The following is a 22,988-nucleotide window of genomic DNA, read 5'->3' as shown; positions in this document are numbered from 1 at the left end:
CTTTAAAATATTGAAGCACATCCTTAAACACCAGGCTTCAATATAAGCTTGCAGACAAGACATTCATGACAGATGGAGTCAAATTGTGCCTGGAGATGACACACTTGAGTTAATCTAAGCACTTTTAATAATTGATCTTCTCTAGAATATCATTTACATTTCACATCTTCCCTTATGGCTTAGATACCAAAAGTTCCTGCTTTCTTGAAAATTCACAACCCTTTTTCTATAAATACAGCTGCAAGGCAATTACTCATCCCATTTGCTTTTCAATAGTGAAATGACACCCATCACTGACAATGATTTCAGCCTAGCCCGTTCAGACCATCTGTTAAAAGTCAACCCCCTAGTGCTTGCAAGACCAACATCAGACTATACGTGTTTAAACTGAACAGCTACTGGGTTGTGGATCCAGTTTGGGCAAACCCCAAATCCCAAACCAAAGCAAGATGCTTAAGACCTCTTCCAAATCGAAGCACTCTAAAGCAAAGTGGGCTGGCTGTGAAACTTTCTGCATATATTGGAGCAGCTATCAAAGCCCCAATGAATGCCACCAGAGCAGTCATGCCATCAGCTTTTACAGCTGTTCCTATATACCGGGAGTAAAGGTAAAAGGTAAACGACCCCTGGACAGTTGAGTCCAGTCAAAGGTGACTATGGGGCACGGCACTCATCTCGCTTTCAAACCAAAGGAGCCAGCGTTTGTCCGCAGACAGCTTTCCGGGTCATGCAGCCAGCATGACTAAACCGCTTCGGGCGCAACAGAACACAATGACGGAGGCCAGAGCGCATGGAAACGCTGTTTACCTTCCTGCCACAGCAGTACCTATTTATCTAGTTGCATTGGTATGCTTTTGAACTGCTAGGTTGGCAGAAGCTCACCCCACTGCGCAGATCTGAACTGCTGACCTTCCGATCAGCAAGCCCAAGAGGCTCAGTGGTTTAGACTACAGTGCCACCCACGTCCCCTATAATGAAGAACCTTTGGTCCACCAGCCAGGGGGGACCAATTTGGCCCAGCAAACCATTTTCCCCAACCCATGCCCACCAATCAGCTAATACCACTCCAATAGATGAATGGCGTCACCTCCACCAGTTCCCCAAAGAAGCAGAATTTAGCCCCCTTCTCATCCGTTGATGAGAAAGGGGTATAGTATACAGTGGTGCCTCGCAAGACGAAAATAATCCGTTCCGCGAGTCTCTTCGTCTAGCGGGTTTTTCATCTTGCGAGGCATTCGTCTTGCGGGGCACCACTGTAATCCTGCTCAGTTTGGCTGGGAACTGGCGTTTAGCCCCCTCATCAGCTGAGGGGGTGGGTTAAACCATGCTCAACTGGTTCCAGAGAGCAGAACTGAAGTTTCCACTCATCAGCTGATGAATGGCGTTCAGTCCTGTTTGGTGATACTTCATCAGCTAGTTCCCTGTGGGGAACGCGCTGCTGAAGCAAACTCCTGGAAAGAGGAGGATTCAAGTCTCTGCTCATCAGCTGGTTACTGTCTCCCCCTCACTCCAACAAGTCAACTATGACAGACAAGTCCCCTAGGGCTGGGTGATATAGCAATGTATCATACAAAACTAGTTTGAAGTCCATATTGTGATATCGGTTTCCTAATTTTTGACCTGGCAATATATTGCAAATCACTGTGTGTGCATGCTATGCAAAAATCACAATGTGGTAATACCCATGAAGCCAGCCAATGCCTCTACATAGCTCCATACTTATTTCAGACACTGTGATATATCAATATATTACAATGATTAGCTGGTGATATATCACAATGTTGAAAACCAGATATCGCCCAGCCCTACTGCCCATCAGTTGTCTAAGGCAAGCTGCCATTTTGCTACATATTACTATAGATTCCTCATTGCCCCGCTCTGCATATCAATCTAGTTCAACCGCCTGCAATTCAGGAATATGCAGGTGTCCCATACGAGGATTGAACCTGCAACCTTGGCATTATCAGCACCATGCTCCAACCAACTGAGCTATGTTCACATATGTTCACAGGATGATGGTGTCCCAAAGCAGAGTACTTTGAGCACCCAACCAGGGGCCAAGATAACTTCTGAATAACCACTATCTTGACAGCCTATATTGGAGGACAACCTGTCACTGTCCAGATGGTGTTGTACAACTCCCATAATCATCCCTGGCCATTGGTCATGCTGGATGAGGCTGATAGGAGAATCCAGCATCATCTAGCGGGCCACAGCTTCCCCACTCCTGGAAGAGTTCCTCAACTAGAAGGTGGTTGGTTCTTCTCCCCCACCTCCCAACTCATGCTCCAGTGTGTGACAAATTCCAAATGCACACAGGTATACAAGCTGATCGGCTAGTAATCTCTGTGGGCTTATTTGCAAGCCTGCCTTGATGATTTCAACACTAGTATGAGAGGTAGAGAAAAATCCTTTAGAAAAAGTACTCTAGGACAATGTCACCTATTGTGCAACTGATGAACTCAACAATTATTTCCATATGATTTTCCCACTCAGGCACTCCCTTAAACATGAGCCACCTTTTCTCAAGTAAGGAACATAGTTATAACTCTGATAATGAACCATGCAAAGAAATTTACTCTGAATGGCAACTTGTCTCCTTTATGAAAAGGGGAGGGGGTATAAATAAAGCCAGAAATGCAACAAGAATTGTTTTTCCTTCTTTATTTGCTTTCCTAAATAACTGAAAACTTGAACAGCTGAAAATATGCTGAAAAAAGGTCGTGGTTTTTTCCTATCACCACTGCATCTCTATGGCAGAAAAAAGCTTCACTTGTTGATTTTCTGTTTCCTCTACAGCTGTTTTAAGGCACAAAGCCTCTGTTCATAAATAAGGTGACAATTGTAGTAAACGCAAGAAGAGAGGCAGAGCAGCAGCTTGCCTCTACCTAATGCCATCTTGCAGCTTTGCTGCTAAGCAGAGTACTTGTTGCAGCTAAAAAATTCTACCTCTGGATTCTTAAACAAAAGGAACAGTCCCCCGCCCTGCCTCCACAAGGCACAGATGTCCAAAGCCTGGGACAAAAGGTCTCTAAAGACAAAGAGTTACATGGGCACCCTAGTGGCTCCAGGGCTTAAACACACTGAAATCTGCAGTCACAGAATCTGGTTTCAATCCCTCTGCAGGCGCCACACATACATGAAGGACAGAAAGGCGCTCTCTCTCGCATCCAGTCCTTGAGACTAAACAAAGACCAGGCAGGGAAGAGAAGAGATGCAGGAGGAGAGAACCGATTTCACAAGAGGGGTTACAAATGCCCCCATCCAACTTCACCGGAGAAAACCAAACGCGTGGCTTTAAACTTTAAGTCCCCCTCTGCTCCTAGAAAACGCTGCGCCCTGGCAACATGTTTCCAAGAGTTCCTTTCGAAATCAAACTCAAGAAGGGGGAGGGAGGCGAAAGGCTAAAAGTGGGTGTGTAATGACCTAGTCGAATTCCATTTAGACCTACTTCCCAGGTGCCCTGTCCCAAAGAAGCGCAGATCCGGATCACAGACCAGCAGCCACACATACAGCAACTCAACAAATCCTGGTTCCTCTGCTCATCCCCCGACAGAGCCAAAGTAGCCTCTCTATCCTAACGCTGCCTCCATACCCAATCCCTCGAAAGCCCGTGTTCCCAAATCTCACCGTCATCACACAAACCCCAAACAAGCCTTTCCCTAATCTCCTGCGACCCCCCCTCCCCAAAGGACCTCCCCTCACCACCCTATTCCCACCTTCAGTCTCCAAACCCCGATTCCCCATTTTTCCCCCTTAACCCCCATCTTCGAGACCAACAGGATGGGCTTTTTTTTTAAAAGGGTCCTTCCCATCCTCAGCCAGACCACTCGAGCTCCCTTAATTCATCCATCCTCCCTCGCCCCTTCCCAAGCCGCCTCTCTCCCCTTCCCTCTCAGCCTCCCTTAAGCAACACGAGCTGCCCCCCCTCCTGCCCTCACGTCGGGGGGAAATGCGCCCTTTTGATCTCCAAGCCAGTCCCTCCCCAAGCCAGCCCTTCGCCACCCAGAGCGGGGGGTGGGTGGATGGGGGGGTCGCACTGCCTCTCCAAAAGCCCCTGACCCAGCAGCACTGGACCAGCACGCAACCCAAAGCCCCCCCCCCCACCACTCCGCTTTCCAATCCCCTTCCAAACTCAGCCCCGCGCGCCCCCAAAGCGGCGGGGCACCTGGAGGCGCGCGATCCAGCAGCAGCAGCGCCCGAGGGGACGGGCAGGAGGGTGCCCCCCCCCAAGCAGCTCCGCGGGGAGTTCCACGGGCGCCTCTTGGCGTACCTTTCCCCCTCTTGATCCGACGGGAGCAGCTCCAGGCGCTCGGTTCCTCCCGTTCTCTCCGCGGCACGCGCGCCCTCTGCGCCTGGCGGAGAAACCTCCCTCCGGCGAGAGAGAGAGAGAGAGAAGAGAGAGGTCGTCCCGGCTTCTCCCGCCAGCCAAAGGGAAGCCGCTGCCGAAACAGCCGGCGGCCAGGGCGGCCACGCCCCTCGGCCGGCAGGAGGGGTGGGCGCTGCGGAGACGCCCGGACCCCGCGCCTCGGCTTCAAAGGCGAACCGGTGGGGAGCGCCGCCCAGCGGCTGAGGCGGGCGCGGGGAGAAGTTTACATCATTCATTCAGTAGTAGATAGGTAGCCGTGTTGGTCTGCCATAGTCAAAATAAAAAATTCCTTCCAGTAGCACCTTAAAGACCAACTAAGTTAGTTCTTGGTATGAGCTTTCGTGTGCATGCATGTGTATCTGAAGAAGTGTATCTGAAGAAGTGTGCATGCACACGAAAGCTCATACCAAGAACTAACTTAGTTGGTCTTTAAGGTGCTACTGGAAGGAATTTTTTATTTTGATCATTCATTCATTCATTCATTCATTGGACTTCATAGTCCTTGTCACCCGAAGGTTTCTTCTTCTTTTCGTATATAATTTCTATTACGTTTTCTGTTGCACAGTTTAAAATGCTCATTCCACGTCCTTAAGATATCAGTGACTTCCCTTCTTCACTTTCCGTGCTTCGTTTTACAGATCATAAATCCCTGCGTATTTTACAAAAGCCATACCATTCAGTATTCCCTTATTGCATCCATCCAAACTTGTTTACACTGTTGAATTTACTGTATCTCAGTGCTGCCAGCGTTTTCAGCTGTACGCAATCATTTCCCGTCTATTCCATAAACGTTTTCCAATCTTTTTCAAACATATGTTCTCCTTGTTCTCTGATTCTATACGTATGTTTAAGTCTGCGAGGTGTGCATATTCTGTCAACACCCGAAGGTTTCCATGCGACTTAGAATCATAGCATCGTACAGCTGGAAGGGATCCCCCAGGGTCATCTAGTCTAACCCCCTGCAATGCAGAAATCTCAGCTAAATCATACATGACAGCTGGCCATCCAACCTCTGCTTAAAATCCTCCAAGGAAGGAGATTGCTCAACCTCTGGAGGGGGACCGTTCCACTGTCCAACAGCTCTTACCCTCAGAAAGTATTTCCTGATGTTTAGCTGGAATCAGTGGCGTAGCGTGGGGGGTGCAGGGGGGGCCGGCCGCACCAGGTGCAACATCTGGGGGTTAGGGTTAAGGGGCGCAAATCCACGGGTTAGGGAGCGCAAATTACTTGCCTTGCCCCGGGTGCTGACAACCCACGCTACGCCACTGGCTGGAATCTCCTTTCTTGTAACTTGAAGCTGTTGGTTCGAGTCCTACCCTCCAGAGCACACATACATACACAAACACAAACAAACCATAATATGGCATCTCCCTCTAAATTTCCTCATGTTGGGAGATGCTGAGGCTCAAGAAACACAGCCGTTTACATTCAGGAGTCCTGCTCATATAATCTCATTAGTAGTTTCTCAATAGGTCATGGGAGGAAATGCACTCTGCACCTGCTCAGAGGTGCTCTCACCTATTCACCTTTCCCACATTTTGTCCAGGCACTGATGGACACCTGGGCCCACAGCTGCAAACTTGAATAAAATATTGCAGGGAGCCCAGGTAAGCCCCACCCTGCATAACTGATCACAATATGTGGCACACACCCATTGGAATCGCAATGCTCATCAACTGCGGGGTGGGGGCAGCTAACTCAGATATTTTATTTTGGGGGCTGAAGGGACCTCTGCCCCTAGGAATTGGCTGCTATGCCCGGGCTGAACCCATTGCCCGGACAAATTTAAACCTTCTGCAAAGAGAGGAAATCTCAGGAAACTCACAATAAGATTGTAGTCTAGTTTTACCAGGTCCAGGATGGCTGCACTTCTGTTTACAGTGCAGCGGCGTACCTAGGCTCCCTTGCACCCTTGACAAGGAATTGTACCAGCACTTCCCCAGGCCCAGGGAGTGTGCAGACCAGCGGGCAGGCTCCTAGCCACTCTGAGCCAAATTGGTGAGGCACATTGTGCCCTCCCCACAGGACCTCCATCCTTGGCAGAGGCCAACCTGGCCTACATGTAGGCCCCTGTTCCAGTGTCTATGGGAAAGGCTCCAAAATGTATTTTAAGACACAGTGGCTGCTTTATTGACTGCTGCTCTACAGACTCACTTCAAATGGCAGCCTCTGAGAGAATAATTGCACTTTTCTTTCTGACAAGGAGGGCATCCAGAAGAACGATGTATTCTGAGATAAAACCTCTGACTAAGGGCTCAGAACACTTGCTTTCCCTCAGTGTTGGTCTAGTTAACATCTTAAGTGTCTACACTTCGACCATGTACATCCGGCTCTAATTGCTTTTATCAGATTCCCGCATTTCTGGATGCTGGCCACCTCAACCTGCACATTGTGTTAAAGAAATGGCCTGTATCTTAGGACTCACACAGTGAGCGGCTGGATCTAGATTAGGACCCCAGCAAGTACAATGGGGTAACCTTTGCTCCTTGACCCATGCTGGTGAAAATTGCTCCCACCCAACTATTTATTTATTTAGAAGCATTTCCACGCTGCTTAATGTTTTTCAAATCCCTAGCAGCATACAGAATGAATATAAAAACAAGAAAACAGTACAGCGGTACCTTGGTGGTCGAACGGCTTAGCTCCTGAACAAATCGGCTCCTGAACGCCGCAAACCCGGAAATGAGTGTTCCGGTTTGCGAAGGTTTTTTGGAAGCTGAACATCCAACACGGCTTCCGATTGGATGCAGGAAGTTCCTGCAGCCAATCGGAAGCTCCAGCGCCTTGGTTTTCAAACTGTTTTGGGAGTCAGACTTCTGGAACGGATTAAGTTCAAGAACCAAGGTACCACTGTACAATAAAAAGAGTAAGGCAGCTTGACAAGTAAATACAAGAATTCAGGAATAACCGGTGCATTTTTTGCAAGTTGTCTGAAGCAACTGATAGATGATACTTCACCTATGGCAGAGCGAAGGGCATTCCACACTTCAGGAGCAATGACAGAAACTTCCTATTTTCACGTCACCACCCCATGTTACTCTGTAGGGTGTGGTGCTACAAGTTAAAGTTCCCCCATGACCTAAGTGACCTTAGCTCTTAACAATGGTAGGCAGCCTTTCAGGCAACCTGGTCATTTGTTGTCATTTGCCGCAGAAGAGAAGCTAATATTGGTGCCACTTTTGTTGTAAAGGTGAGCAAGAGTACTTGTTGACCTGCCCTGAGCATTTTACAGGCGAACGTTTTGGAGACTATGACTTTTAGTTCACCAAGCCTACTCCAATATATTCAGCAGGCAGCCAAAAGGAAATTTTGTTCTGAAAACAGAATGCCTCGTGCACATGGAGGGAAATTTTGTGAATAAAATCTACGACCCTGGCTGACAAATACACCTCTATTGTAGCACTTCCAGCAAATCCACTCCTCCCTTACACGGGCATTGGGGCAACATCCCATAACATTCTGAAGCATGCTGGAAGGCTGCCACTGTTTTTTATGGGCAGCGGTGCCGTGCCTTGAACAGCTGCCAACAGGCAGTAATAATTAAAGGGTAGCACGTTGGTGGCAAGAAGATGGAAGTTTTAGCAAGGAGAACCCCAGCTTCTTGAACTGATTCCTGCCTGCTATGTAGCTTGTTCAGAGCAAAAAACTCCTGGTTCCTGCGTTAATGCTGCAACTCTATGTGGGTCCAACCAGAAGGTCTTGTGGTATTAGGCAAATCTAAGCATGTTTATTTCAACAGCTAGAGGCTTGCCTGACTTTGCATAAGATTGGGCTATAAAGTACAGTGGTACCTCTGGTTACGTACTTAATTCATTCCAGAGGTCCGTTCTTAACCTGAAGCACTTTAGCTAATGGGGCCTCGCGCCGCCGCCACACGATTTCTGTTCTCATCCTGAAGCAAAGTTCTTAACCCGAGGTACGATTTCTGGGTTAGCGGAGTCTGTAACCTGAAGTGTATGTAACCTGAGGTACCACTGTAGCAATATCTATTGTTATAGATTTGGATGGAATCCTCCTAAACCCTAGAAATTAATAAATGGTAGGATTTTGATTATTTGGAATGTGAAGGGAGAAATACAAGCTCCAGAGGAATTCCTAAACTAACTTATGCAAAATGACCTGGCCAATCTAGGCCCATCAAGAAGGAATACAGGGCCATTGAGAGTCATTGGCAATGAAAGAGAACTGTCCTCCTTCTGGCCCTGAGGTGTAAACAGAGATTTGGGGTTGGGCTCGTGAGGGGACAGGAAAAGAGAGTTTTTAGCAGGGTGTTCTGGGAAGAAGGGGGAAGAAGAAAGAATGGGATCCATCTTGGGCAGACCGGCTGAAGGCTGGCTGGGAGAGATGCCTTGGACTCCACGGCTGCTCTGCTGTGGGGGACAAGCCCTTCTTGAAATAACCTTGCTGTAAGATCTGGACTCCCTCCATGCAGACTAAAGGTGTAAATAGGTGAACAAACCATATTCCTTAAACCTTCAACAGTCTCTGCTGTGTCTCAATTCTCCAAAGGAACAAAGATCTTGACTGGGTGCCTGAAATTCCTTGGAACCTTGCATAGAGTGGGGATGGCACCCAACTTTTGTATACTATTTACATGGAAGGAAGCCTCATTGACATCAGTGGGAGTTGCATTTAAATAGAGAGGCTTAATACCAAGCAGTTAGTCTACTCTAATTGAACTCTATAACTTGAACTCTATAACTTTCCACCATGATGTGGAAAAGTTTGTATTGCACAAAGGTTGCAAGCCTACGCAAGCGTGGGTGGACAAACCATGTAACATAATTATGGGAGTTGAAAAAGGCGATGAGTGCATCCTACCAACTTTAGAAGTCAGGTGTGTGTGTATGTTCACTCCCACCCTAGCCTTGACTTTTGATGTTAACAAAATATTAACCTATGATTATGGAACCATACATACCTATTAGATGGTTTGAAGTATTTGGTTTGAAGCTCCCCACAAACTGAGCAGCTGATACTTCAAACATCGGGTTCTTAACTAACATTAACTATGAATAATTAGGGATCCCCTCCAAACTAGTGCCAAACTGTTGCAGTTGTTTTGCAGCAAAAACCCTGTGCAAGACACCCTAAATTTCAGACTAAGCTAGTTTTAGAATTCAATTAAGGCTGGTGTGTTAAAATTGGTTGTTAGACCCATGTATCTTAGCACATGGGTCTAACACCAAGTTTTAACACACCAGCCTTAATTAAATTCTAAAACTAGCTTAATACATCTTAACATGTATTAGACACTTATAAATCCCAAGAAATTGACATGTGTTAAGACAGGCTTCCTCAACCTTGGCCCTCCAGATGTTTTTGGCCTACAACTCCCATGATCCCTAGCTAGCAGAACCAGTGGTCAGGGATGATGGGAACTGTAGTCTCAAAACATCTGGAGGGCCGAGGTTGAGGAAGCCTGTGTTAAGAACTAATTAAGCCAGGCTGGCATCCTGCATGAGGTTACGAGTCATTAGAACACAAAGCATCAAAGGAATTCAGTGTGAGGCTACAAATAGGTGAGGCCCCTTTCACTAGACAGACAAAGGGAAGCTATGGGTTTTAGAATAGGTGAGTGTTAGGAGTTATGCAACAGAGAAGGAAGTAACGGGCTGGAGAGAGAGAATCAGAGAGCCATGGCTAGGGTCTGTTTGAATCCAATGCTACTCTTCTTGAGAAAGGCAGAACCTCTTGAGGTATAAATGCTGTGGATCCCTCCATCCTAGGCTTAGGTTATATATATCATAAAGACACCAGTCTCTGCTGTTCCTCATTGTCCAAAATGAAACACAGACCCTCAGGGTCCCTTTCAACATGATTCTATGTGACTGCCAATGAATACCTAGAATTTCATACAAACTCGCCACACAAATGCAATCTTGTGACCCACTGCAACAAGCGTTGGCATGTTGAGCTGACCTACGACAACATCACAATGCATCAGGCAGATGAAGCTGCATTGGAAACAGTTACTACAGACAGATACAGCAATGCCTTGCCCTTCCAAGTTGTTATGGGGTATGAATGGGGCAGAAATGGAATATAACATGATGAGATGTGGGGGCTAGAAATTAAGGAATTCAGCCAATCTATCCTAATAAAGGAAATAAATGACTTTATTGACACTGGATTTCACGATCCTTGGCCAAGGTGGCTATTTGAGTTTTGGCCAGAAAGTCATTCGAAGGAGCAATGTAATTATGAGAAGATTAAACTGTTGGGGAAGTGGAACAACCTTCCTTGGTGAATTAATAACTTTAAAACAATGCCTTGCTTTGCTTCCACAATGTACTTTTAGCCCATGGAATGCTAACTTCCTCGCCATTATTCTTTCTGACACTCTGGTACATTTGCCAACATTGGCGCTTGTATTGTGCAGCTAAAGGCCTTTCCAGAGATTTTAAGTGACTGGAACATTCAGATTTGATTGGTGGAAGTTCAGCATTGTCCCAGAGAACTATCCAGTGGTGGGTGGGGGCGGGGGGCTGAAGGTCCAACCAATTGGAAGTTAATTTTTCTGAGAAGGCAACCAGCTCAGTGCTATCAGGGTTAAATGACCGCATTTAATGTTCTTTACAGACAGTAGCTGAGTGTATTTTTTTGAGTCCTGGGCAGAGGGAACACTGGCTCTTTACAGTGATGTCAGAATCTGTTTTTATTATAATATTTTTACAGGATATCCCAGTTGAGCTAGATAGCATGTTTACAATGAAGCCTTGTCCAAGGACAGCTTAACACTATTATACAATACGTACAGCAGAACAAAGCAGTTACAGTACAAGCTACCAGCATGTTGTAAATCATGTCAAAGCTTCATGTTACACCTGATTAACTAGCTGGCTGTAATGTTAGCAAACGATCCAAGAACATTTGCTTCGCTGTTGCAAAGGGTGCTGGGAGGATGAATATTGTCTGGTTGTCAGTTCATATGAGAGAGAGACTTTGCTTTTCAGCATTTACTTCATACAAACTCTTAAGGATATACACAACACACCCACCTCAGATGGAAATGGCCTCTTCTGAGGTAGATTGGCTTCCCCACGGATGATTCATTGACGGGATCAAGTTCCAGACATCTTTGCCTTCCTCCAGCATCACTGAGGCCTTAAATATTATATAAAACTTGCTGCTGACAAAGGTGAAGAAAAAGACAATCAAAATGATCAAGGAGTTGGAACACTTTCCATATGAATAGAGGATGAAGTTTCAAGGACGGAAGAAGACCGGAAGGGATATAAATGATATAAAATAGGGAATATAAAATATAAATGCTATTCCAAGAGTGCATAGAGCAAAACTCCCCCCCCCTGCCCCGTCATAGTTCTAGAGATTGGGTTCACCCAATGAAAGTGATAGATCTGAGGCTGACAGAATACAACACCTCTGCAAATAAAATGCAGTTTGGAAATTAAAATGTACCTCCATGCGGGGGAATGAAGTCAGGGGAATCAGTTAACCTTAACATGGTCAAGAGCTCTGTTTAAAACAATTTTGCAAGATTACAGTAGAGCAAATTGGTAGGCAATTTAAACTTAGGAAAGGCGTGACATCACAAAGACAAGATTGCTGTTAGCACTTGGATGTGTCCCTCATCCTGAATCTCATATGAATCACAGCTGAGTGATACAGTGGCAGGCTGGGGCACGTGCTTCTGAGTGCAGTGCGACCAGCTATGTGATGTGCAATGTTTCTGGGTCATGCTTTTGGATTGCTCTGTTACAGAAACGATGCCTACTGTCATTCTGATCTTTTAAAAATGAAAGGTCCAGCACAAATTCTGCTACCTTTACTGGGACGAGACCTTGATGCCATTAGCACAGGACCCTGAAGAAGTCCACGAATCCCCACCAACAAGAAGACCATTAAGTCCAGAGTCTTAACACTGCCCACCTGCCCTATTGATAGGAAGCCCTGGGCAAGCAGCTTAAAAGCTTGCCAGGGGCACCAACTGGCAATCTAGGAGCTTAAACCACATAGTTAATTCCAATGTTGCTGCCCCTCCAGAGTTGCTAGCAGCAACAGATGCAAAATTGCTCCTGCTGCTTCTTTTGTTGAGATCTGTGTGTAACAAAATTATTCAACGGGCCACAATGACAGCTGGGAAAATGAAGTAATCATTGAAGTTGCTGACTTCGATGAAACCCTTTTATGTCATTCTCATTTGAATATGAGCAAAGGTGAATTGCAGTATCACAGGAAGGCTCGAGACCAAACACGACGGCCGCTTCAAGCTCCTCAAGCGATATCTTGTGAAACCCAAGGTGAAGACGTGAAAACAAACAGAGCCTACATACCTGAGTATAGATAGTGTTAAGACATTTCATAATATCAGTCAGGTGAGTGATTAAGCAAGTACCGGTAGTCAATTAATTTCAAGGGTGTGCTGCCATCACTGACTTCATCAGCTTCAGAAGCCTTGATCTGGGGCTGTCAGCTTTCTTTTCCTCGAAGGCTTCTGTACCTTAAACACCTGTGCAGAAAATGAGCAGAAAATTAGCACGTGACGCATTTCACATTGGCTATCAGAGTCTATATATACTGTTGAAGTGACACGCGAGCAGCCCTTCTTTCACTTCATCCCATCTCACCACAGTAGCCCACGAGAAGTGTAGTTCATGGCAAAGAGCAAGAATGTGGGCCCTTCCCATTGGATCGCTTAAAATGAATGGCAAGCACCACCACAGTTGTTACCGTGCACCAGGTGCTGCCAAGCTTTTACATGTTAGCACAGCAACACCTGAGGGAAGCAGCACCTACACTACTTCGAGTAATGCAAGGACTGATGTATGCAGGCAGCATAAGTGGAAGATGGCGCAGTTCTGAGAGAGTAGAATGAACCTGCTAATTTAGACCAAAGGTGGAGGTTGGGGGATAGCAGTTTCTAATGCTTCGCCGTAGATATATATCCAACAACAAAAAGCCTTTTCCACACAACTGTAAACCTGTAATAAAAGGGCTAGCATATTTCTCATTGACATGTTACTTTTCCACTCACAGGGATTTTTTAATTCTTTAAACAACACAGCGTTCACAAAGCAGTTTCAACTGTCTTTCAGTCTGAAATGGTGCAGTCCTTAAGAATGCCATCGGCGTCAGTGTGGAATAATGGTGCTATGAGACCTCTGCTGGTAGTTTGTATTCATAGCAATCTCAATTTGAACAGGTGGGGGGGGTGTTTAATCAATCAGAAGTAGAGGTGGGTGGATATTCTATTTCTAGTCAGTGTTATGTGCTCATTAATAAGTCCATTCAAATACTTTTCTACATTAATTATACACACACACACACACACACACACACTCATACCTTGGAAGTCGAACAGAATCTGTTCCGGAAGTCCATTCGACTTCCAAAACGTTCAGAAACCGAAGCGCAGCTTCTGACTGACTGCAGGAACCTCCTGCAGACAAACAGAAGCCGCAGAAGCCACGTTGGATGTTCGGGTTCCAAATAACGTTCGCAAACCAGAACACTCACTTCTGGGTTTAGGTACAACTGTATATAAAATTCATATTTAAAATGTGCACATCTGGTCACAAAATAGCCATTTGAATACATACTTCATGTCAATTTGCTTTATTAATGTGAAATTATTATTTACATTTATAAACTGCCTGTCACCCAGAAGGATCCCAGGGTGATACATAAATAATGACAACGATAAAACATTTAATTTAAATATCACTAAAATCACATTAGACTGATACAAACATTTTTTTGCATACACCACTGAAAAAGCCTTAATAAGCTGAAACTCGACTTTCATTTTCCCCAAAGAACATCTGGGTGGCGCAGTTATCACCAACGGGTTGCCATTCTTTTGTGCAACCATATCTTTTTATTTCATTTCAGTGGTACAGTTATTATTGGAAAATATTTTGTCAGCAGACTGAAATTTTAGATATGGAATCACATACAGTTTTTGAATCTTATTGTTGTGAACCTACATCTGACTATTTGTTAATAACTGTATTGACCTTTGGGCCATAGCTTTGTTTGTTTAAGTTCCTAATACTTATGCATGATATATAGTAAGATATGACATTTATTTGTCTCTAGATAAGTAGTCCAGAAAAGTAGCCACATTGGTTTGTTGCAACAATAATAAAATGCAATGGCAAAGAGGCCTGTGGTACATTCAAGCATAAACAACTTATGGTAGTAGGAACTTTGTAAGCAAAAACCTATTTTATCAGATGCATACAGAGAGATTTGAAGGGCAACTTGTATTCTCTGAGAGCCCACTTAACTGGACAATACATTCAAAGATATGTGTGTGGCACTCAAGGACTAAGTAAGTATTATTATTTGTAGCCTCAAAAGGTGTTTTTCAAAAATATATTTGATATTTTTACTTAACTTTCAATTCGTTTTTTCAAAAACAGCATGTAGCAACATTTTAAACTATGTCTTTTGTATTTGTATATATATAAGATTTTGTTTTTATGCCAAACATTTCTTATCTACACAGAGCAGAGGAAGCCCAAGGTCAAAACACATTTGGGTTCTTTGATACTTTGTGAACTATATCTGTTCATATTACCGATCTTTTGTCAATATACTCTGTAGGTGTTTGGATTCTTTTGCTTTGGGGAGAGAGAGAGAAAGAGAGAGAGATGGAGGGAGGGAGATTTCCATTGTCATTAGATTCCATAAAATCATTTTTACATACCAAATATATTTTATGATAGCTTGTAACAGTTAATTTTTAGATCCTTTTTTTAAGCACATGTATGTGGACAGAGACATACATAGCAAGGCTGAAGTATGAACCCCCATATATTGTATCTTCTCATAACCTATGGCAAAGCTTTGTGTCTTAAAAAACACACAATACTTTGCTGTTGGTTTGGAGGGAATGTGGCAATCATGGTTTGTTGGAGGTATAAACCAGGAACTATGATTGGATATATCAGTACACACACATGGCCAGCAGCACAAAATTCGGAGTTTGTGGCACAAAAGTCCCAGGAAAGGTTTTGAGGTGATATTAGATGTCAGGATCATGATGTACACGATAAGAGGCTTCAGAATCCTGTATAGAGCTGGTCATGTACTAGACAGCCAGCAGAGGATATCTGTCAACCACTTGATATTTGATTGAATAAAGACAAACACCACAGACAACAGAACCACTGCTGTCGCAACCTTGGTAATAATATAGCAACGGTGGGGGGGAGGTGAACTACTTTATCCTTGAGGTCCCTTCCAACTCTACAGTTACATGATTCTATAGTTCTATGGTAGGGACGTGGGTGGCGCTGTGGGTTAAACCACAGAGCCTAGGACTTGCCGATCAGAAGGTTGGTGGTTCAAATCCCCACGACGGGGTGAGCTCCCGTTGCTCGGTCCCGGCTCCTGCCCACCTAGAAGTTCAAAAGCACGTCAAAGTGCAAGTCAATAAATAGGTGGGAAGGTAAATGGTGTTTCCGTGCGCTGCTCTGGTTCGCCAGAAGCAGCCTAGTCCTGCTGGCCACATGACCCGGAAGCTGTACGCCAGCTCCCTTGGCCAATAAAGCGAGATGAGCGCTGCAACCCCAGAGTCGGTCACGACTGGACCAAATGGTCAGGGGTCCCTTTACCTTTACCTATAGTTCTATGATTCTCTGTGTGGCTCAAGTTTAGGTCTGAGACGGATGTGTCAAGATGGCTGAAGCGATAAGAAGGTTCCTACAATTCCTAGTCATAGCCAGGGCAGCCCACTCATGAAGCAAGGTGAGGTGACTGCCTCAGGTGACAGGATCCAAAGGGGCAGCAGATCCTGATGTAGATCTTTATACCTCCTTTGCTCCTTATGTAGATCTTCATTTACCCCTTCTTCCCTGATGGCAGGGGAGGAGCCATTTTGTGGTTTGCCTCTGTGCCAAAATGTCTTGGACCGGCCCTGGTCACAGCCACGCTCGTAAATCATGCTGTAGTCCATGGGTAGGCAAACTAAGGCCCGGGGGCCAGATCCAGCCCAATCGCCTTCTAAATCTGGCCCACAGACGGTCCGGGAATCAGCGTGTTTTTACATGAGTAGCATGTGTGCTTTTATTTAAAATGCATCTCTGGGTTATTTGTGGGGCACAGGAATTCATTAATTCCCCCCCCAAAAAAATATAGTCTGGCCCCCCACAAGGTCTGAGGGACGGTGGACTGGCCCCCAGCTGAAAAAGTTTGCTGACCCCTGTGACCCTTTTCCAGTCCAGCATTTTGAATTGACCCTGCATGTCTGTGTTGAACACAACTTTTACTATCAAGATCAATCACATGTGTTGACAAGCCTTTGAAAGTGCCCCTTACCCTAGTCATCTGTGGCACACTAAGAATTGCCTCCAAGCAACCAGTCAGAAATACCTATAGAAACAAGAAAGCCAGTTCATTCTCTCTCTCTCTTTCTCCAAATTTCCCCACCCTTTTTTATGCTGTGGATGTTCCACAGATGATTAACGTAGGTTTCTGTGGTCTGGCAAGCTAGAAAACATTTTTTGTTGTTGTTACTTTTATGGACTTATCTGCAAAGCTGATTTATCAAGGTCGGGTGACTTTACTGGATAGCATCCCCTTTATGGATAATTCAACATGGTTCTCTCCAGTCTGCATACCCAGCACATCCTACCCATGTGTATCTTTGGAAGAAAAATATCTGCCTTTGCCTGGCACCCTTCCTGGAATTGTACCACATTGTGTTGTGGAAATATGCAGTCTATGTGATTTCTGATCAGAGCATAGTCGCATAGTGGCTAAGCTGTTTCCACAAAAGCCTCTGGTCAAATGAGTCTGCCATGAAATCACTAGGGGGCCTTAAGCAAGCTGCAGGCTTCCCACCCTGTCTGCAATAGGGGGGAGAATAATATGGGGCTGTTGTAAGGATTGCAGCTAGGTAATGAATATAAAGTAGGGACGCGGGTGGCGCTGTGGGTTAAACCACAGAGCCTAGGACTTGCTGATCAGAAGGTCAGCGGTTCGAATCCCCGTGACGGGGTGAGCTCCCGTTGCTCTGTCCCTGCTCCTGCAGAACCTAGCAGTTCAAAAGCACATCAAAGTACACGTAGATAAATAGGTACCACTCTGGCGGGAAGGTAAACGGCGTTTCCGTGGCCTGCTCTGGTTTCGCCAGAAGTAGCTTAGTCATGCTGGCCACATGACCTGTACACCGGCTCCCTCGGCCAATAAAGCGAGACCCCAGAGTCAGCCGCGACTGGACCTAATGGTCACTGGTCCCTTTACCTTAATGAATGTGAAGTAATTTCAATGCTCAACAGCATTCTACACATTAAGCATTTTACGTAACCCTCATGAATACAGGGTTCGAGAGCATTCCCTATACATTTTTGAGAGTGCTTTCTCCATCCCACTTTCTCTGTTCTTCAGGAATCGGAGTGGTGCTCTTTGGTTGGTTATCATCCAACGTCCTTTTAAAATGTGGGGTGGGGAGGGGGTAATTGGGTTGTTTGGGTTTTTATTTTGTGGTTTCTGTATTGTGCTTTTATCCTGCGAACTGCCCTGAGACCTGCAGGTATAGGACGGTAGACCAATTTAATTGATTGATTGATTGATTGATTATAATGTTAGGGGGGGCAAAAGCTGCGTTAGTTTTTTAAATTGATTTGGAGGGGCAGCTGCCCCCCCATGCCACTTTCAGGGGAAATGTCAGGGCACAAATAAAATAAAGTGGGGTTTTTTGGGGGGGTTTACTGGGTGGCTGGTTTTTTTGTGGTTTTACATATTGATTTTATGTTCTGTGAACCGCCCTGAGACCTCCAGGTATAGGGCGGTAAACCAATTTAATTAATTAATTATAATGTCTGCGTGAGGGAGGCAAAACCTGTGTTTAATATATTTTTTATTGGTTTTTATTGATTTGGAGGGACAGCTGCCTCCTCCCCCCCCCCGTACCCGTCAGGGGTAATGGCGGGGCACAAATATATTAATGTGCTTTTTGAAGGGTGGGGGTGATTGGGTTGTTGTTTTATTTTGATTACGTGATTTTTGTGGTTTTATATTTGGGTTTTACATTCTGTGAACCGCCCTGAGACCTCTGGGCATAGGGCGGTATATGAATCCAAATAATAATAATAGTAATAATAATAATGGTATTCTGTGGCTGAATATTCTTTGACAGAGAACAGAGTGGAAAGGAGAAAAGAGAAAGAGAGGTGAAGAGAAACAACAACAACAACAACAACAACAACAACAACAACATAATAATAATAATAATAATAATAATGGTATTCTATGGCTGAATATTCTATGACAGAGAACACAGTGGAAAGGAGAAGAGAGAGACTGAAGAGAATCAATAATAATAGTAATAATAATAATAATGGCATTCTGTGGCTGAATATTCTATGACAGAGAACAGAGCAGAAAGGAGAAAAGAGAGATAATAATAATAATAATAATAATAATAATAATAATAATAATAGTATTCTATGGCTGAGTATTCTGTGACAGAGAACAGAGCGGAAGGAGAAAAGATAATAATAATAATAATAATAATAATAATAATAATAATAATAATAATAATAATAGTATTCTATGGCTGAATATTCGGTGACAGAGAACAGAGCGGAAGGAGAAAAGAGACAGAGAGAGAGACTGAAGAGAAACACATCCTCAGCCCAGAACACTTCGGCTCAGCAGAGGCTCCGCGGCTGACAGGGAACTCCCCGTTTTTCCGACCGCATTTTTTTTTTCTTTTACACAAACACGCACCACACACACACACACACCCCGTCCCGTCCGCTCCCCTGACGCCCAGGAGCCCGGAGAGCCCGCCCAGCCACCCCCTGGACGCCCCTTCTCGCTCTCTCGCCAGGCGCCGCCGCCGCCTCGAAGCCCCTCTCCCCTCGGCTTCTGCAGCCCCTGAGGCAGGTGAGTCAAGAAGGCGCGCGAGGAAGAGGAGGGGGAGGGGGAGCCGGGAGAGGAAGGCGGGAAGACGCCGAGAAGCGGGCAAAATTCACCTCAGAACTTCGCTTTTTCTCCCTTTTCCTTTTTTTTTTTTTGGCCTGAGGCGGAGCGACATGTGGGCCCCCCATCCCCCGCCACGTTTTATTATTTAATTTTAACACCGTTAAAGCATGTTATTTCTACCCCCCCCCCCCACTCCTCACCCGCCTCCAGGGAACTGTAGTTCGTGTGAAGGTGGGAATTGTAGCTATGGGTGGCCGACTTGAGGAAAGTATTTGGGAGGGAGGCTGTCCCGAGTAAGCTGGAAAACTGTCCCTTTTATTCCTACCCTCTGCTTCCTTTTACTTAACCAATCCACAAGACCAATTACAGATAGGTAGCCATGTTGGTCTGCCATAGTCAAAATAAAAAAATTTCCTTCCAGTAGCACCTTAAAGACCAACTAAGTTAGTTCTTGGTATGAGCTTTCGTGTGCATGCATCTGAAGAAGTGTGCATGCACACGAAAGCTCATACCAAGAACTAACTTAGTTGGTCTTTAAGGTGCTACTGGAAGGAAATTTTTTTATTTCAATCCACAAGAGGACCTTGCCTCTTATTCCATTACCTCTAAGCTTACTTGTATGAGGTACCTTGTCAGAGACTTTCAGAAAATCCAAAATACCTTATATCAACAGGATATCACCTCTATCTGCAGACTTGTTGACACTTTCCAATAACTCACCTAAATTTGTGAACAGGACTTGCCCTTGCAGAAGCTGTGCTTCAGCAAGCTGTATAAGCTTGATGCTTTTATCCTTAACAATACTTTCCACCAGTTTCCCCATCCCAGGAAGATATTAAGATAACTGGCTTGTAATTTCCAGGATCCCCCATTGGTTACGTTTTTGTTTTTGGCTACTTTCCAGTCCTCATGTATGGAGACAGATCTGAAGAACAAGTTACTTATTTTTGCTAAAATATTAGCAATTCCACAACTGAGTTCTTTGAAATCTGTTGAGTGGGTGCCACCCAGATCGGGTGATTTCTCATTATTTATTTTGTTAATCAGGGCAGGAACATAATCCTCAGATTCCCCTTCTGCCCTACATATTCTTTTCTGAAGAGAGTTGCAAAGATTTCCTTCAGTTTCTCCACAAACTTCTTATCCTCCTTTAGCACATCTTTGATTCCTTTGTCATCCAAACGCCTGCCTAGATGGTCTCCAACTACTAATAGATATTTTAAAAAACTTAATGTCATCAGCAATGTGCTCCTCGAATTCTTTTTTAGCATCGCTTACTGTCTGCTTGCAGGGACGCGGGTGGCGCTATGGGTAAAAGCCTCAGCGCCTAGGACTTGCCTATCGCATGGTCAGCGGTTCGAATCCCCATGGCGGGGTGCGCTCCCGTTGCTCAGTCCCAGCGCCTGCCAACCTAGCAGTTCGAAAGCACCCTCGGGTGCAAGTAGATAAATAGGTACGGCTTTATAGCGGGAAGGTAAACGGCGTTTCCGTGTGCTGCGCTGGTGCTGGCTCGCCAGAAGCAGCTTCGTCACTCTGGCCACGTGATCCGGAAGTGTCTGCGGACAGCGCTGGCTCCCAACCTCTAGAGTGAGATGAGCGCACAACCCTAGAGTCTGTCAAGACTGGCCCATACGGGCAGGGGTACCTTTACCTTTACCTTACTGTCTGCTTGCACTATGCTGGCATCTTTTTGCTCTCATGATGCATCTCCAATATATATAGAAAGGTAAAGGACCCCTACTCAGTGGACGCTCAGGTTTCGAATGTGACCCATGCGGGATGCACGTTCACAACCCGCAATGGCGCATCTGCGCACGCGCGGGTTGCGATTCGGCACTTCTGCGCATGTGCAAAGTGTGATTTTAGTGCTTCTGCGCATGCGTGACCACCGAAACCCGGAAGCAACCCGTTCCAGTACTTCCAGTTTCGGCGCGTCCGTAACCCAAAAAAATGCAACCTAAAGCGTCTGTAACCCGAGGTATGACTGTACAGTTAAGTTCAGTAAAAGGCGACTATGGGCTGTGGCACTCATCTCACTTCAGGCCAAGGGAGCCGCCATTCGTCCACAGACAGCTGTCTGAGTCATGTGGCCATCATAACTAAACTGTTTCTGGCAGAAACCGTGACAGAAACCAGAACGCACGGAAACGCCGTTTACCTTCCCGCCACAGCAGTACCTATTTATCTACTTGCACTGGCGTGCTTTCAAACTGCTAGGTTGGCAGGAGCTGGAGCAGAGCAACAGGAGCTCCCTCTGTCGTGGGGATTCGAACTGCCAACCTTCCAATCGGCAAGCCCAAGAGGCTCAGTGGTTTAGACCACAGCGCCACCCGTGTCCCATCTCCAATATAAGCTCCAGTTGACTAGTTGAAACTCTAATTTCTATTATTGTGTTTTTAAATGTCTCCCAAGCATTTTGAAGTGATTTGGTCCTCTTGACTTTGTTTTTCAACTTTCTTTTCACCACTCTCCTCATTGGGAGCAAGTTTCCTCTTTTGAAACCAAATGGTTCTTGATGACATGCACATTGCTTGTTTTTTTTCCATTGCCTGGGTTTAACAGAAAACAAACAAGTCAGCATTTGCCAGGGGTGGGGGTTTATTATTCATCATTGTCAAAGGCAACTGACTCATTTGTAAATGTGCTATACCTGTATTTTCCAGTGTAGATGAGGGGGCACTTAACCTGGGAGTAGCGCAACACTGAGTTGCTCAAATATCTTTTTTTTTTCCAAAGAAGAATTGAAATAAGAAGCTGTAGAATCATATTTCCTTTGCAAACCCTCTGTGCCCACACTCACTTTTAATACTTGGTGGGTATTGTGGTGCATTCATCTTCATTTATTTGTTTCTTTGCATAAGTGGACTTTTACATCTTGTTTGGTGATAAGAGTCAAATACCAACTAGTTTCCCAAATCTATAAATAAATAAATAAACTCTGCTGTGCCTTTCAAAATTGAATATCCCCAGAAGTTTGTGTTCCCATCCCACACTGAAGGCAATACTCTCTGCTTCTCAAACATCTAAGAATAAATCCTAAAGTTCTTTTAAAAGCACTGTCCATAACATTGTCCAGCTGTAGTTACTGAAGAGTGATTGAGCAGATGTAAAGGAATTTGTTACTCTTCTTTGGAAACGACAACACAAGTTATGCCCCAACGTAAGTTGCACCCATCACATTCATAGTGTGAAAACAAGCAACCATCATTGAAAGGCCACAGAATATCAAGGAGATCTATCAAAATGCATCTCCCAAACAACACAAAGTGAATGGTAAAACAGTATACAGTATCCTGACAACTATAAATCCTGAATAGTTCTGCTTTTGAACATGTCAAATATATTATACGTCATATGCATGTTTATTATTATGTAAAATAAAAGCAATTCGGTATTTGAAAAGAAAAATGTTTATTTTCAAAACAAAAGTAAAACCTGGGCAAAATTTGTGCAGGCTGCACACTACAAATGTGTGATCATTTTGCAAAAGGTTATTCACCTTGAAGCAGCAAGTGCAATCTGGAGGAAAGAGTATCATATATATTCTACCTCCACTATCAAAGAGAATATGCCTTAGTACCAGTTTCTGGAAATTGAAGGTGGGCAGAGTTCTCTTGCACTCAATGTCCTTTTTGAAGTCTTCTCATAGGCTTCTGGGCGGCCACTGTGAGAATAGGATGCTGGACTAGACGGGTCATTGGCCCAATTTGGTGGGTTC

General features: G+C 44.9%; 2 protein-coding genes and 1 long non-coding RNA gene across 16 annotated transcripts in view; 1 reads left to right on the top strand and 2 right to left on the bottom strand.

Moving 5' to 3' along the window:
• The window catches only part of MYO1B (myosin IB), a 142,050-nt gene extending 129,176 nt beyond the window's left edge, over positions 1-12,874 (bottom strand). For 2 of the 10 annotated variants that reach the window (XR_014517631.1, XR_014517632.1), the window contains exon 1: positions 4,274-4,482. The gene's annotated coding sequence lies outside the window, so the exon portion shown is untranslated. Of the gene's footprint in view, positions 1-4,168; positions 4,511-11,370 lie in introns of those variants that run through there. The other 8 variants (XM_083467660.1, XM_083467665.1, XM_083467661.1 and 5 more) reach the window with 7 other exon arrangements.
• Positions 12,875-16,293: 3,419 nt separating this feature from the next.
• LOC310691340 lies at positions 16,294-21,378 on the bottom strand. The gene is made up of 3 exons (XR_014518473.1): positions 20,928-21,378; positions 19,991-20,543; positions 16,294-16,711 (listed from the first exon to the last, which is right to left on the bottom strand). It is a non-coding gene; the product is annotated as an uncharacterized lncRNA (long non-coding RNA).
• STAT4 (signal transducer and activator of transcription 4) overlaps positions 18,762-22,988 on the top strand; it is a 35,966-nt gene continuing 31,739 nt past the window's right edge. For 2 of the 5 annotated variants that reach the window (XM_083468437.1, XM_083468436.1), the window contains exon 1: positions 18,762-19,231. The gene's annotated coding sequence lies outside the window, so the exon portion shown is untranslated. Of the gene's footprint in view, positions 19,232-19,362; positions 19,502-21,424; positions 22,544-22,988 lie in introns of those variants that run through there. The other 3 variants (XM_083468433.1, XM_083468434.1, XM_083468435.1) reach the window with 3 other exon arrangements.

The sequence above is a fragment of the Podarcis liolepis genome (genome assembly GCF_965112155.1).
Source record: "Podarcis liolepis genome assembly, chromosome: 1".
Classification (NCBI taxonomy): Eukaryota; Metazoa; Chordata; class Lepidosauria; order Squamata; family Lacertidae; genus Podarcis; species Podarcis liolepis.
The sequence above is the reverse complement of the archived record's forward strand: the minus strand, read 5'-3'. Positions and strand labels throughout refer to the sequence as shown.